The sequence below is a fragment of the Chamaea fasciata genome, unplaced genomic scaffold (assembly GCF_029207755.1).
Source record: "Chamaea fasciata isolate MVZ Bird 193981 ecotype frontalis unplaced genomic scaffold, bChaFas1.0.hap1 SCAF_5, whole genome shotgun sequence".
NCBI lineage: Eukaryota > Metazoa > Chordata > Aves > Passeriformes > Sylviidae > Chamaea > Chamaea fasciata.
In genome coordinates this window covers 3390488-3403682 of record NW_027094090.1, presented here as the reverse complement: position 1 = coordinate 3403682, position 13195 = coordinate 3390488, and the positions used below count along the sequence as shown (strand labels likewise).

General features: G+C 42.0%; 1 long non-coding RNA gene across 2 annotated transcripts in view; it reads right to left on the bottom strand.

Annotated features, from left to right (window-relative positions):
- Positions 1 to 13195, bottom strand: part of LOC136289171 (uncharacterized) — a 117660-nt gene that overhangs the window by 50821 nt on the left and 53644 nt on the right. For both annotated transcript variants that reach the window (XR_010720730.1, XR_010720731.1), the window contains exon 3: positions 8151 to 8200. This is a non-coding gene — a long non-coding RNA (uncharacterized lncRNA). The remainder of the gene's footprint in view (positions 1 to 8150; positions 8201 to 13195) is intronic.

Genomic DNA, 13195 nt, shown 5'->3' with positions numbered 1-13195 from the left:
GCCATGTAGTTCCTTCCGAGGAAAGGGAGTGTTCCTGCATGACACAGCCAGCAAACCATGCGGGAGTCACATCCTGGTGAAGGGTGGCAGCTCCAGACACTTGACCTGGGAGGACAGCTTTATGCACAGGAATGTTGGCATAAGGAACGGAAAGCATGGGGAAAGGCATTTATTTCCAGGAAGGCATTAGGAGAATACTGCTCTGGTTGTGAGAGTGGTGTCTGGAAGCCCAACACGCCTCCCAAGGGATGAGCCGAGTAGGGTTTTGCCAGTTCTTCTCAATCCCAGGGACAATGTCTGTCCTGGCGTTTGTGGAGCTGTCAGGAGGAAGGCACAGCTGAGCACCATCCCCCAGGATGAGCACACTCACATAAACCACCTCTCAGGCCCTGGGTGAATCCCACAGGAGCAATGAGCTACAGGGAACCTGTGTCCACCCTCCCTGCTGCAGGAGGATTCCCGGCCCTTCCTGGGCTCCCAGGCAAAGCTGAATTGCTGCACTTCTTCATCACCTCTGTCCACCCGGTCCCCCTGGCATTCACAGGGACACTGCAAACTAAATCAGCTTCAGAAGCCATTTCTGTGCACAGTAATAATATTGGTCCTAATTTATACATCCATCAGAGTGTCTTAAACGAATCCAAGGACAGGTTTGACTCATTTAGCAAAATCTGACTCATGCCTCTTTAAGTATGGAAAAAACCATTTTGCAGACTTGACTCCTGCAGGCTCTGAATGCCTGAATCTCAGTGCAGTTTTATTTAACAACAGCCACATTATGAGACCGCAGTTTCCCTGTGCACCTTGAGCACTGGAGCAGAGTACAGGGAGAAAACAGAAACCACAAAGGGAGTTGAAAGAGTCACCTTTTGCTAAGGCTCATGGCACACACTTTTTGGGGGAAGAAGATAAATACACTTTTTAAAAACCAGGCATGTTTCATTTTGGTAGAGATACTTTTCACACCCAAAGGCAGACTAAGAAATAAAGTCAATATTAGATGTTTGCTCAACCAGCTTAGCCTCTGGATAAAAAGGCCACACTTTCCATCATAAAAGTTTTCGATGATTAAACTTCCTTTGATTTCTGAAGAACTACTTATCTGTTGTGTACCTGGATGAGATCCTGTGAAGTTACACTCCATGTACACAAGAACCACTAAACTTATTCAAACTAATTGCACAATAGGACAATTTTCCTATTTATTTTTTCACTGGTGCTCTTGGTTATCATCCGAGTTCCCTTCCAATAGGATTTACACACTTAGCTTTCACACAGCAACTGTGCAAATATTGGAGCTCCAACAGCCAACAACAGAACCCAAACATATAAAGTCTTCTTGCACTTTCAAATATATCCTTCCCTACTGGATGGCTCTCCATTTAAGTGTGGCTCAGTAAAATTATTCAGATGATTATTTATGTCTGTGTAAACATCACATCCATTCTAAGGAATACTCAAAGGCCACGACAACACGAGCTGCATCTGAGAATCCAGGTCACATTCATGTTTACTCTGGAAGCCGCAACAATTTAAGCACAGACCGATTTTACTTGACATTATTTTTAAGGAACTGCTAATTTGCGATTCATTGTAAACGCAGAGCTTCAAAATGCTTCATAATCTGAAGAACCTTCCAAGGAGGCAGATTCATTTATTGAAGAGAACAAAGAGGGAAAACACACTCAAGATCAGCCCGGTCTGTTCTAAGTGCTGGACGATGGTTCTGCTGTGCCAGTGGATTTGAGGAGTTTTACATCAGATGCTGAAGAAGTCCAGAAAATGCCAACATCATTCAACCTTCAACCTTGGAACCCAAGTTGGCTTCCTCTCAGCAATTCCATGACCCGAAGGCCGGAGTCCCATGACTCCTAATGGAGCACTAGGCACAGCTGTGCAGACGGAGTGCAGCTACACACTGCCCTGCAGACCGAAAGGCCTCTGCTGCTTCTCCAGCTTGTTTTCCCCACTGACTGGTCTTACTCTGCCCAATCAAGATCCAGGGCCAACGTGGTTTGGATTTCCCCCAGGTAAGCTGTTCAACGAAAAAAAACACCATGCAGCAATTTGATCAGAAAGAGTTGTCCTGCAAGAGTTATGGATGGGGTCTTGTGAGGCTGCTGCCAGCCAACTCACTGACCCCAACAGTGTCATACATCAAGCAATCCCTCACACCAGCTGAGGAACAGTATTCCAAGAGGATCTTCTTCCATAGAAACACCTCCTCTCTTTTCTCACAAAATCCTCTCTAGTAATTATTAAAATTATTCAACCATTTCCCAAAGTCACAAGCTGCAGATTAAAACCAAAGCCGCCCAAAAACCTCCCAAACACAACAATTTTGCACTGCGAAGCACCAATTGCGTGGAAATGTGATTTCACCCAGAAGTTCTATAAAAGGCAACAAGATTGGCCGGCAGGCCAGTCTGTCCAGCTTCCTGCCAGGCTGCCTGCCAGCCTCAGGGTGGGTACTCCCAGCTCCCTAATTCAAAAAATAAAAATCAGCTCTGAGTAGACTTCCAAGGGATGGGGATTTTGCTTCCTGGAGCTCTCTGATTAAAATACATGTTGCACAGGTGTGTACATGTGTGCAAGGAAGACAAGGCCACCTCTACTATACACAACAAGAATGGCTTCTCAACAACAGAAAATTTAAGAAAAAACTGTATTTTGAAAGACAGATGCCATTGCTAACAGCACAGGAGGGAGAGGATGAGACATCCTTGCACAAATCTGTGAGTGGGAAGACAATGGCAAAGAAATCCAAACAGCAAGAAGATAAATCAGAGGTGGGGAATCCCTGTCTTATCCCTTCTGCAGCGTGCATGCAGCTATTGTATTTAATTAAAATAAATTACAGCTCGCTTGTGTACAGCCTGCAGGGCTTTTAACACCCCTGAACGGAAGCACAGGGATGAGCAGCCATCCTTCAGGAGCTCACTCTCCGTGTCTCCAGACGCAGAATGCAGATGCTCTGTCACAGCACAGTCGCAGCAAGGCTGACGGATCGAGGCAGAACAAAAAGCCCGAAGAGTTCTGCTTTTACACCATCCACTTCCTCAGCTCCGTCCCTGGGATCCTTGCCAGGATGCTGGTAACGTTTTAAATGGAGAACGCAGAGCTGCCCAGCAGTGTGGCAGCTGCTTCTGAGCACGGATGTTTCACTGGAGAGGGGTTTCTTCTAACGGCGCTGATTTAACACTCTATGAACTAAAATTCTGGAATACTTGGCTGGGCAGGATCGATGCACTTTGCTGGTTAACCACTGCAACCACACCCTTTAATTCCTGCTTGAATTCACTTCATCTATTTGCAATGGCACCTGAGGACAAGAATGTCTCCCTGCACTGAGGTTCACACTCGCTGTGCCCCAGTTTGACATAGGAACACCAGTCCTGCACTTCTGAGGACCAGGTGAGGAGGTGCACAGGTGCTGAAGCGCTGTGCCACACTCCTGAGGATGCTGCAGAGAACACTGGCAGTGTTTCTGGGGCATGCAGTTTCCAGCATCACCCAGGTCGAACACCCACACACACTGCTTGAGGCGCCGGCTGATTTCTCTGAAGATCAGCCTGTGAAGTTCTGCTACACCAGGAGGCTGGTAACTCCAGGCTGCTGATTACAGTGAAGAAGGGAACACCACTTGACAGACCACGTCCCTCAAAGAATTAGAGACACAATGTACCCAACAGGACTCTGGACTGGGTGCTCAGCAGATGCTCAGACAGCAGAAAGGGTCAGTTAAAGACTGCCTTGAACAGCTGCAGAGTATCAGTCAATCCACAGCATTTGAGAAAAAAAGAAACTTCTATTTATTTTTGTCCTTAGGAAAGCATAAGTGAGGAGGAAATGGATTTTAAGTAAGCTCAGAGAAGTCCATGGTAATACTAATTCAAGATTTTGAAGTGCTTCACCAACAGCAAGTAAAACACACAGATCTCTGACAGGAGAAATGAAGTAGGAAAATGCAAAGCAGCTTGCCCAAGCTTATGCAACAGATGAGAAGCACAAACAACACAGAGATCTCCAGGCTCCATCTCTGTGTCCTACCATTCTTTCATTTTAAAAACCTAAATCCACTTTGCACTCCAACAAGGTTTTCCACATAGATTTAATTCGCAGCGTTAATTCTGGGTTGCACAGACTTTCTTTTTTCCTGATGTGGTATCTCACCCATTATCTCCTCCTCTGTACACATACAAGATAGAAGGAATTAGTATTTCAAAGCCAAGAAAACAGGAAAAAATAAGAAAGTCCTAAATTTTTATCTAAAGGCAAATTCGTTTTCACATGGGCACACTGAATACAGATTTGAAGCAGCACTCCATCTCATGAAGAGAGAAAACACTGCTTGGAAACTATGAAAATTGAAATTGCTGAGATGCTACTAAATATATATATATTTATGATGCTTCTATTTCCCGCACTAATATCATGTATAATGCATTCTATGTATTATCTGTTCAGATGCAGATACACTTCACTGCAGGCAGAGATGAGGCAATTATCCAAAACACTGACAAACCATCCTTTAGCCCCATGAAGTGCAGTGAGTAACACAAATCACTCCAGCTCACAGCTCATTTGGCACAAGGACCGCTCCTACAAAAGACACATAAAAGGTTCTCAGTGTCCACAGTGGTGCCAGAATTTTCTGTGTGGAGCCACCTCACCACAGAGACAAGGCACAAAAAGGAAATCTAAGAACTCATCTTAGCAAGCTCCTTTTTCTGCAGACCATACATTCAACTTACAGGTACTTTCACATCTGACATAAATTAAAAGCCCTCTTTTACAACCAACTTGTGTTTTTATGTTTCTAAGTCATCTAGAAGACAGCACTGTCAAACGGAGAGTTTCTCTTTGAATACCCACAGCCTGTGTGAATGGATACTCCCCTCACTTCCAACCACACTGACCTCTTCAGGGTTTGTCTCCTTTCATACCATCCAAGCATGTAGACCTTCTCAGAAGAAAAGGGACACCTGAGGAGGAAAAGGGTTTTCTTTACCCTTGCTGTCTGTGATTTTCTTTTCAAACCCTCCTTCTCATTTAGAGTAAAGGGGAATATGCTCCAAGATACTACCTGCTCAGAGATGAGCCACTAGGCGAGCTCCTCCTGAGGTCAGATATTGGGCTTTTACTGATGAAGAGTTAAAGTATTAGTATTTATTGTTGTGCCTGAGATCTGAGGCAGCCCTGGTGCCCTCACTTCACAGCTACCAGTGACAAACATGACTGACAAAGCCACTTTGTGGAAGGTACAGGAGTTAGCAGAATGCTTCCTCAGCCAGTAAAGAGCTTCTGATCATCTGATCCCTTTTAAGACCAGCCTCACACAAACCAACCAACCAACCATTTAAACAAAACTATGACAGAAAATACTTCTACCAACCCTAAATATGTCTGTGTGCATGGTACAACTGGTTCTTCTCTAAGACATGAACTGGAATCACTGCAACGCCATGACACAGCATACTCTTGGCCAAGATCCTACAGGGCGGATGGAATTTTGGAGTCCATCTTTTAAGTGCAGAGGATGTTCTCTATCATGATTGTAACAAAAGTTATTTTGTATTATTTCAAAGGACATCATAGGAAAAATGAAGGTTTATGCCTTGCAGTAAAAGCACCCGATCAAAATGCACAGTTAAAATGGAATTATCTCTGTTTGGCAGGTGAAGCCTGTAGGAATACAAGGCTCCCTTTTCCAAAACAAATGCAAGAGATTTAATCTAATTTTATACATTAATCTGCTCTAAACCTTGGGTAAGCTGCGAAGCTTTATTTCCTGTTCTGAGGCAGGAAAGAGAATCAAGAATCCCAGATCCCAAAGCCTGATTATTTTAAGGAAATGCTTATGTGAGGAACTAATACCAGAACTTACTGCTGTCCTCAGCACGAAACCTAAATGACTCAAGTATCATAAAAAGGCTTGAATTTGAAAGGACATTAAAGCTCATCTTGTTCCAGCCCCTGCCAAGGGACACCTTCCACTATCCCAGCTCCAAGCCCCATCCAGCCTGGCCTTGGACACCTCCAGGGATGGAGCAGACACAGCTTCTCTGGGCGACCATAAGGTTTGCAACCACATCTGATGTTCAACTTGGAAAAGGTCACACCAAGAAGCCAGCAGTAACTCGCAGAGATACACACTTTAGGTGAAGGGATACCAACCCCTCCTTGAATCCTTCCCTAACCTGCTGGTTATTTACCTGGAACTCCAGATGTCCAGAGTTTTGACCAAAACCACATCTTTTTCTTTGCACACGTGATGTTCTAGATGAACTACTTAACACACAGAACTCCTCACAGACTCTTGGCTGAACTCCCTCGTTGCCTGCTCCCAGTAAGCAATGACCAATTCAAACAGCCTTTTCCAGGCGTCAGAAAGCCACAAGGGGTTACATACTGCATGACTTACCCTGCAGAGATTGACAAACCAAAGCCACAAGGGGTTACATACTGTATGACTTACCCTGCAGAGATTGACAAATCAGGTAGCACACCTTCACCACTCTCACATACCTGACAATTTATTAGATCAACCTCTATGCCAAGGACTGCACCACCCCCACCCCCAGGTGCAAATGGAAGAGGAAATTAAGGAAGTCTTGGGTAATTTCATTGGTATTTTTATATGAATTCTGAGACAGACCTCTTTTTAAAATGAAAAGTTCCATTACACCATGACAAATCTTTGATTCTGAATCTGGCTCAGCATTCCTCAAGTGTGATTTAGTACCTCTACCAGCAAATTCACTGTAAATTAGCAAGAAATGAACAGGGAACACTGGAGAACTGCAACTCACCAGAACAAATATTGGCAACTTCATTATCACTTCCAGCACTGATCACACGTATTGCGGGGAAAAAGCTGACCTGGTTAAGGACTCTTCCATATCTATGATCTCTCAGGGAATGTGCTAAGGAAACGACTGTCCTACTGAATCATTTCAAGAATTTTACAGCCAAGATGATTTATTACCATAAAATAGGTCTTGGAAACAAAGATATTTGAGGAGACTCAATAGCTATTAAATCATTGTGGAAAACATGATGCTGAAGGAATTGCAGATGCCTGACATATGTTCTACCACTTTTTTTTTTTTTTTTAAATATTGAGTGCAACTCTGCAGAATTACTTAAAAACTTTTCCGACAGAAAAAATTTGAAAAGAGAGATAAATTAAAATGGCATCCATAAAAGTAAAAAACAATTGTAACTAAAACACCCCACAAAGGCTGTTGGAAAAACTGGAGTCACCAATAATTTCAAAACCTATGCATTAAAAATACACTTCTCGCTTGAGACGCATTTTTCAGAGTTATAGATATTTTAGAGTTGAGTCAACAATACATTGAAAACCTCACATCATCTTATAATGAGTCCACTTATTAGCTGGTGTGAAACCAGATTCAGAATCACCTTGGGTTTTGTTATTACAATTGCAATGTAGATGTTGTTATCACATAGAACATGCTCTGTTCAAGGCAGTTGGAAGCATCTCTCTTTAAAATGTGCCATTGAATACTACAAGCGAATCAGAAAAATGGCTTGTAAGGCTTGCTATGCAAAATACCACTGAAGAACACCCTGCTCTCTTGACCAAAATGGAAAAACTCTTGGGCTAAACCTTCCATTAGACCAGCCTGCTCCAAGCCCCATCGAACCATGAAAACTTACAGTACCCCCAAGGAAATGTTTCAAATGTATTCCAAAATACTCAGCCAAAATACAGCTGCCTCAAAGTAAGGTGCAAGCTTTTTTTTACACCAGTTGATGTTACAGACAACACTAACAGCCAACTAACTAAACTGACTTTTAGAGGTCAAAATCCCTTTCCAGCCCTTCTTGCCTTCAAACCTCTCATCTTCACATCTCTTAATTAGTACAACAGCAGTAATTAAGACACAACCCACCACTGAACTCCTTTGTGCCTTGACACAGTGATGACAAAGGGAGAGAAAGATCCACTTTGTGCCACTCACATTGGCTCAAGAACATGGAACCCAGACAGTTCCACAAACTGCACCCACAAACCCGGAAATGAGGGAAACTAATGGCCTTTATAATTAAGTGGATGTCTTATAGAAAAGCTGACCAACAGTCTTATAAAATAGGAAAGTGAGCATTTCTCTTCGGCTTACATTTTGCGCCGTCCTGGTTCACTGGCGAAACTCAGCCACCGTTTCTTTTTCTGCAACACAACAAAGAAAACAAATTCTGTTAAAAAAAAAGTATTTGCTTGAACTGACGTTTCTCATTACATTGTTAAGGAATGCTTCAAGCCTACTGCTTGCTTTCAGTCAACACTGGAAAATATTTCCATCCTTCTTGTCTGTTTCTCCGATTTTGATTGCCAGAGTATTCCTGTTAAATGAAACTGCTCTATCAAGATGAACCGTGGAGACTGCTTGGTGATTTGAGCATAACACAGACAAACCAGAAATAAATTCCAAAACCTACTGCTGAGCTGACCAAAGAAATTCCTTGTAGCCACAAAGAAAGTGAATAAACATTTTATTTAAAAGGATCTAATCGCTCAAAGATACCTTTGTGGTGTCTTATTTGATCTGTGAGTGTTCCTTGTTGGCCTCCAGCACCGAATTCAAAGAGGTAATGACTTGCTCTTGGTTTGGGGTCATACCCGGTAGCCCTGTGTTCCCGGCACCCTAAGACACCTCAGTGGGAACAGAATATTGAAAGGGTTGTTCCTTACATCCTGCTCTGTGCTTTGGATTCAAATCTATAGAAATAGAGAAATTATCCATACCTTACTGGGAATTGAAACAAAAGAAGAGCAAGCAACCAGAGAAACAAACAGAAAAATCTACTAGGCTAGAGTTATGAGAGTATTGTCCTGAAAAAGAATGCTCTGATGCTACATTCTCTATTTAACCACATAATTAGTAAACTTCCAGCAGAAGTAGCGAAAAAAAATTCCTCATTCCCTTACTAGGCTAAGTAGAGACCTGGAAGAACTCACAAACATCCATGAAGAAGAACTGGATTGTTCCAGATAATGGAATAAGTAAATAACTGGGGACAGAGTGGAAAAATAAGCACAGAACATCTTGTCGCTCAAGGTCAGTGCAGTTCTTGTTCTGCTGAAAATGGTAATTTGCAAGGGAAAAAAAGGAAAAAAAAAAAAAAAAACCAAACAAGAAAGAGATGGAAAGAAGAGGACACAAGTCAGAAAGAATCCTGACTCTGGCTACAGTTTGCTGCCAGGAAGGGATAACAAAGCAACAAGTAAATGCCAGTGTGGATTTGTCAAACTGCTTCCCTTCCCTTTCCAACAAGTCAGAAACCCACAGGACACAGAAATAATCCAGTGATCACCAGGGTCACCTGAGCATGGCCGCTTTCATGCCATGTCTTTCTCTCAAAACAATAAAGGATCATGCATTTGGACAAAAACACACATCCAAAGAATAAAACTTAATTGTTCTCAAGTGATCACCCAGGTCTTAGCACGTGGCATCCAACCTTCAGCACCAGCAGAACCCCAACACATTCAGAAAGAAGCTGAGTTATCTCATTAATTCATCAGACAACTATGCACACGAAGTGTTTTCCTAATCCAAAATTCTAAAATCTCAATATGAAATAAATACATGTGTCATCAGGGGGTATGAAATCATCAACTCTTTTATAAGAGGCACTGTTAAACTTCAAGCTAGTTAATTTATCAGAACAATAGAGCTTCACAAAGTGTGTTTTTCACTAATGACCTGGACACTATTTTTCTTATTTCTGCCTCTAAAATGCACAGCCAATATTTGTGGTTAAAAAAAACAAAAAACAAACGTTTCTTTCTCAAAGCGTTGTGCGGGAAAAAAAACAATCAAGAAGAAAACTCAGAGTACAATCAAATATACAAAGGAAAACCACACAAGTACAGATTTCATCATACTCCTCCAGATTTTAAATAGATCAACATATTTTGGAGATGGGTGTGATTTTGTGCGAGCTGTGCCCCTTTAAAATTGGCAACTACATTTAATTCAGTGCCGCCTCATTCCAAGTTCCAAACTCCAGTTGAAAATAGATCTCACAATGGAATCCTACAGCTGAATATACTCTGGGAGAAAATTAATACTTTAATTTATTCCAAATTCATTTGCATGACAGTATATCATTAGTATATACAAAAAAAAAAATGTATTATACCAACAGAGGAAAAATTCTGTGCAAACAGTGAAAGAAACTCACATCCCGCCAGTGATATGAGCTTGAAACTTGAAGCAACAAAGCTGTTTTATTTCTCTGAGAAACAAACACATTAAAAAAATACCAAGAAGAGCTGTTAATACTCTAGATTGTCACTCTAAAAAACACCATGTGACCTTAAAAACCCACAAAGCAAATATGATTTCTTGTATGCCAGGTATCTCCTAAATAGCTAAAAAGAGCCACATGGACAATCAAGTGCAGACTAAAAATAACTGATGTAACACAGCTCACGTACAAAGCAAAGTTTTCCTACCTCACTGATTAACCAGCTGAAGAGGAAAGAAAACACACACTCACTTTGTAACTCCATCAACCTTGTTGTCCTGGAAACAATTCTTCTACAGGAGAAGTACTTAACTGCCAAAACATCTTCTGCTACTAGTTTTCCGGGTTTTTTTCTTCCCCCACTTCCCTCTCTGCAGTGCACTCAATGCTTGATAAGCAGCCAGTACCAAACCTAACCCATCAAATGGCACAGAAATTGGATCTCCTGCTCTTAAGAGGAAATATGTAATTCCATTTGAGTATGCAGCACTTAGGGAACGCCAGGTTTGCACAAAGGCTATGGAACGGACTCTGTAATTTTGTTGTTGCTGTTGTTGTTAAAATGCCCTCAATTAACTGAACCTTTCATTTTGGGAAACGGCCTCAAGTTGCGCTAGGGGAGGTTTACATTAGGTGTTAGAAAGAATTTGTTCACGGGAAGAGTGGTCAAGCACTGGAACAGGCAGCCCAAGGCAATGGTGGAGGCACTATCCCTGAGAAGTGTTAAAAAAAAAAGGATATAAAAATTGAGGACATAGTTTGGTGGTGAACATGATGGGGCTGGTAAGCTGAAGGTTGGATTTAAGTGACCTTAAAGGTCTTTTCCAACCCAAAAAACTCGGTAATTCCATATAAACCAGCAAACCTACAGGGTGAACTCAGCCCTCCTCCTTCATGCACCCAAGTACCTGGGGTGAGAGTCCTTTCTCACCACTCAACAGCTCTCTGGGAGTGCAACAAGGTCATACGCCACAGAAAAACATTATCTTTTTTAGGTTTTATGGTTACTTTATGTGTTTAGAAGGGAACAGAACTGTCAAACCCAGGTCTTGGCAATTTGTGCCACATTGCTGGCTGCAAATTTAAAAAACGCTTCCATGTCCCAGTACTGGAAACATTTGTGCCCTTCCTTTCTTGGCTTAGAATTCTTTTTTTTTTTTTTTTTTTTTTTATTTTAACCTTTATATGAAACAAAAACTGGGTTTAGAAACCAGGTTTATCTAGGAAAAAGTACATTTGTTTCAGACCTCAACTTAACTCTCCACATCTCTCCATACATTGCTCTTTTTGCTATGCAGCCCGTATGGGTCAGACACAGCAATTTGGCCTTACCTAAATTGTCCAATCCACCGCAGCAAATGAACTTATTTTAAAAACTTGTAAATTCCTAATTTCTAAACTACCAGTGTTTCAAAAAAATTTGGCATCCGAGCCTCTCAGTCAGCCTGCCCACACACACTGCCCAGACCTGTTTTCCAGTAAAATGCCAAAGTATGCACCGGTCTCAGATGGGAAAAATCACAATTCACTGTTTTCAAATGAGACCTGTTAATTACCAAACTTATTCCCACAGCAAGTCCAAAGGGATTTTGGTTCCTTCAGAAGATCCATGATTAAACATAGTTACACTCAGCAGTTTTATTCAGTGTGGAATCTCTGATTCATTATCTTCACTCTGCTAAGGAGATCTGTATTTTCCCTCGACTTCCTCCAATTTCCAATGTATTCACAAGGGTTTTTTTCATGTTACTTAGCAATGCTGGTTATCCATCTTTCTGTACCTTAGATTTTCATATAAACCTTTATCTAATTGTTGTCCAGAGAAGCTGTGGCTGCGCCAGCTCTGGAAGTGTTCACAGCCAGGCTGGACAGGGCTTGGAGCAACCTGGGACAGTGGAAGGTGTCCCTGCCCATGGGAAGGGGGATGGATCAGGATGGTCTTTAAGGTCTTTTCCAACTCAAACAACTCTGTGTTTCTAACACGCTTTTACAGTGATTTAAAACTGTATCCTTGTATCTATTTTTCAAATTACTTATCTTTGATGTATCAACATGACACATGGCTTTGTTTTCCCTTTTCTCTTGTGATTTCATTCTAGACATTGTAGATGTTCAAGTCTCTGTGTGTCCTCTGTATTTCTTTTAAGCATCTTCTGGAGAGATCACAGAATCATAAATGGTTTGGGATGGAAGGGACCTTCAAGATCCTCTAGTCCTTATCCCTGCCATGAGCAGGGACACTTTCCACTAGAGCAAGACCTTCCCCTAGACCAGCTCGTACGTTTAGCTGGCAAAATTAACTGATATCCCAATTAATCAGGATCTGAAGTCACTACCACTAAACAACCTACCACTAAGAGATCCAAAAACTCAACCTCACAGTCTCGAGCTGCCTCTGCAAAATGCCAGTTAGGGATTAAAATTTCTCATCTCCTCCACTACAGATCCAGTTGCCTCGGCAGCGTTTTTACTGCACAGGCTCAACAAACATTCCGTGTGTCATCAAGCAGGCAGTGAACATCCACAGGAGTCTGTCTTAACACGTCAAAGATCCAGGGATTTTCAGCATCCCATCCCTCATAGCACGCATGAGAAAATTCAACGGCAGAGACAGAGAGGAGGAAGGTATTTGGAAACTTGGTACATACGAGCAAATTTAAGATTATGAAAATTGTGGTGCCTTACAGTAGCAGTGCTGTTACACGCGTTACAAACACTGAATTCTGTCAAACTATTTCCAGTAAATGCATTTTTCCCCCCACCTCAGCACTAGAAATTCCCAATGCATAGTATAAATCGTTATATTCTGCGCTTTCTAGCTCAAACGAGGACCAAGTTTTACGAGCCAGCTTTTAGAAGAGTTTAGACCCTCCCTCTCTGGTACAGAAGCACACTAATCTCAGGCTGGAAA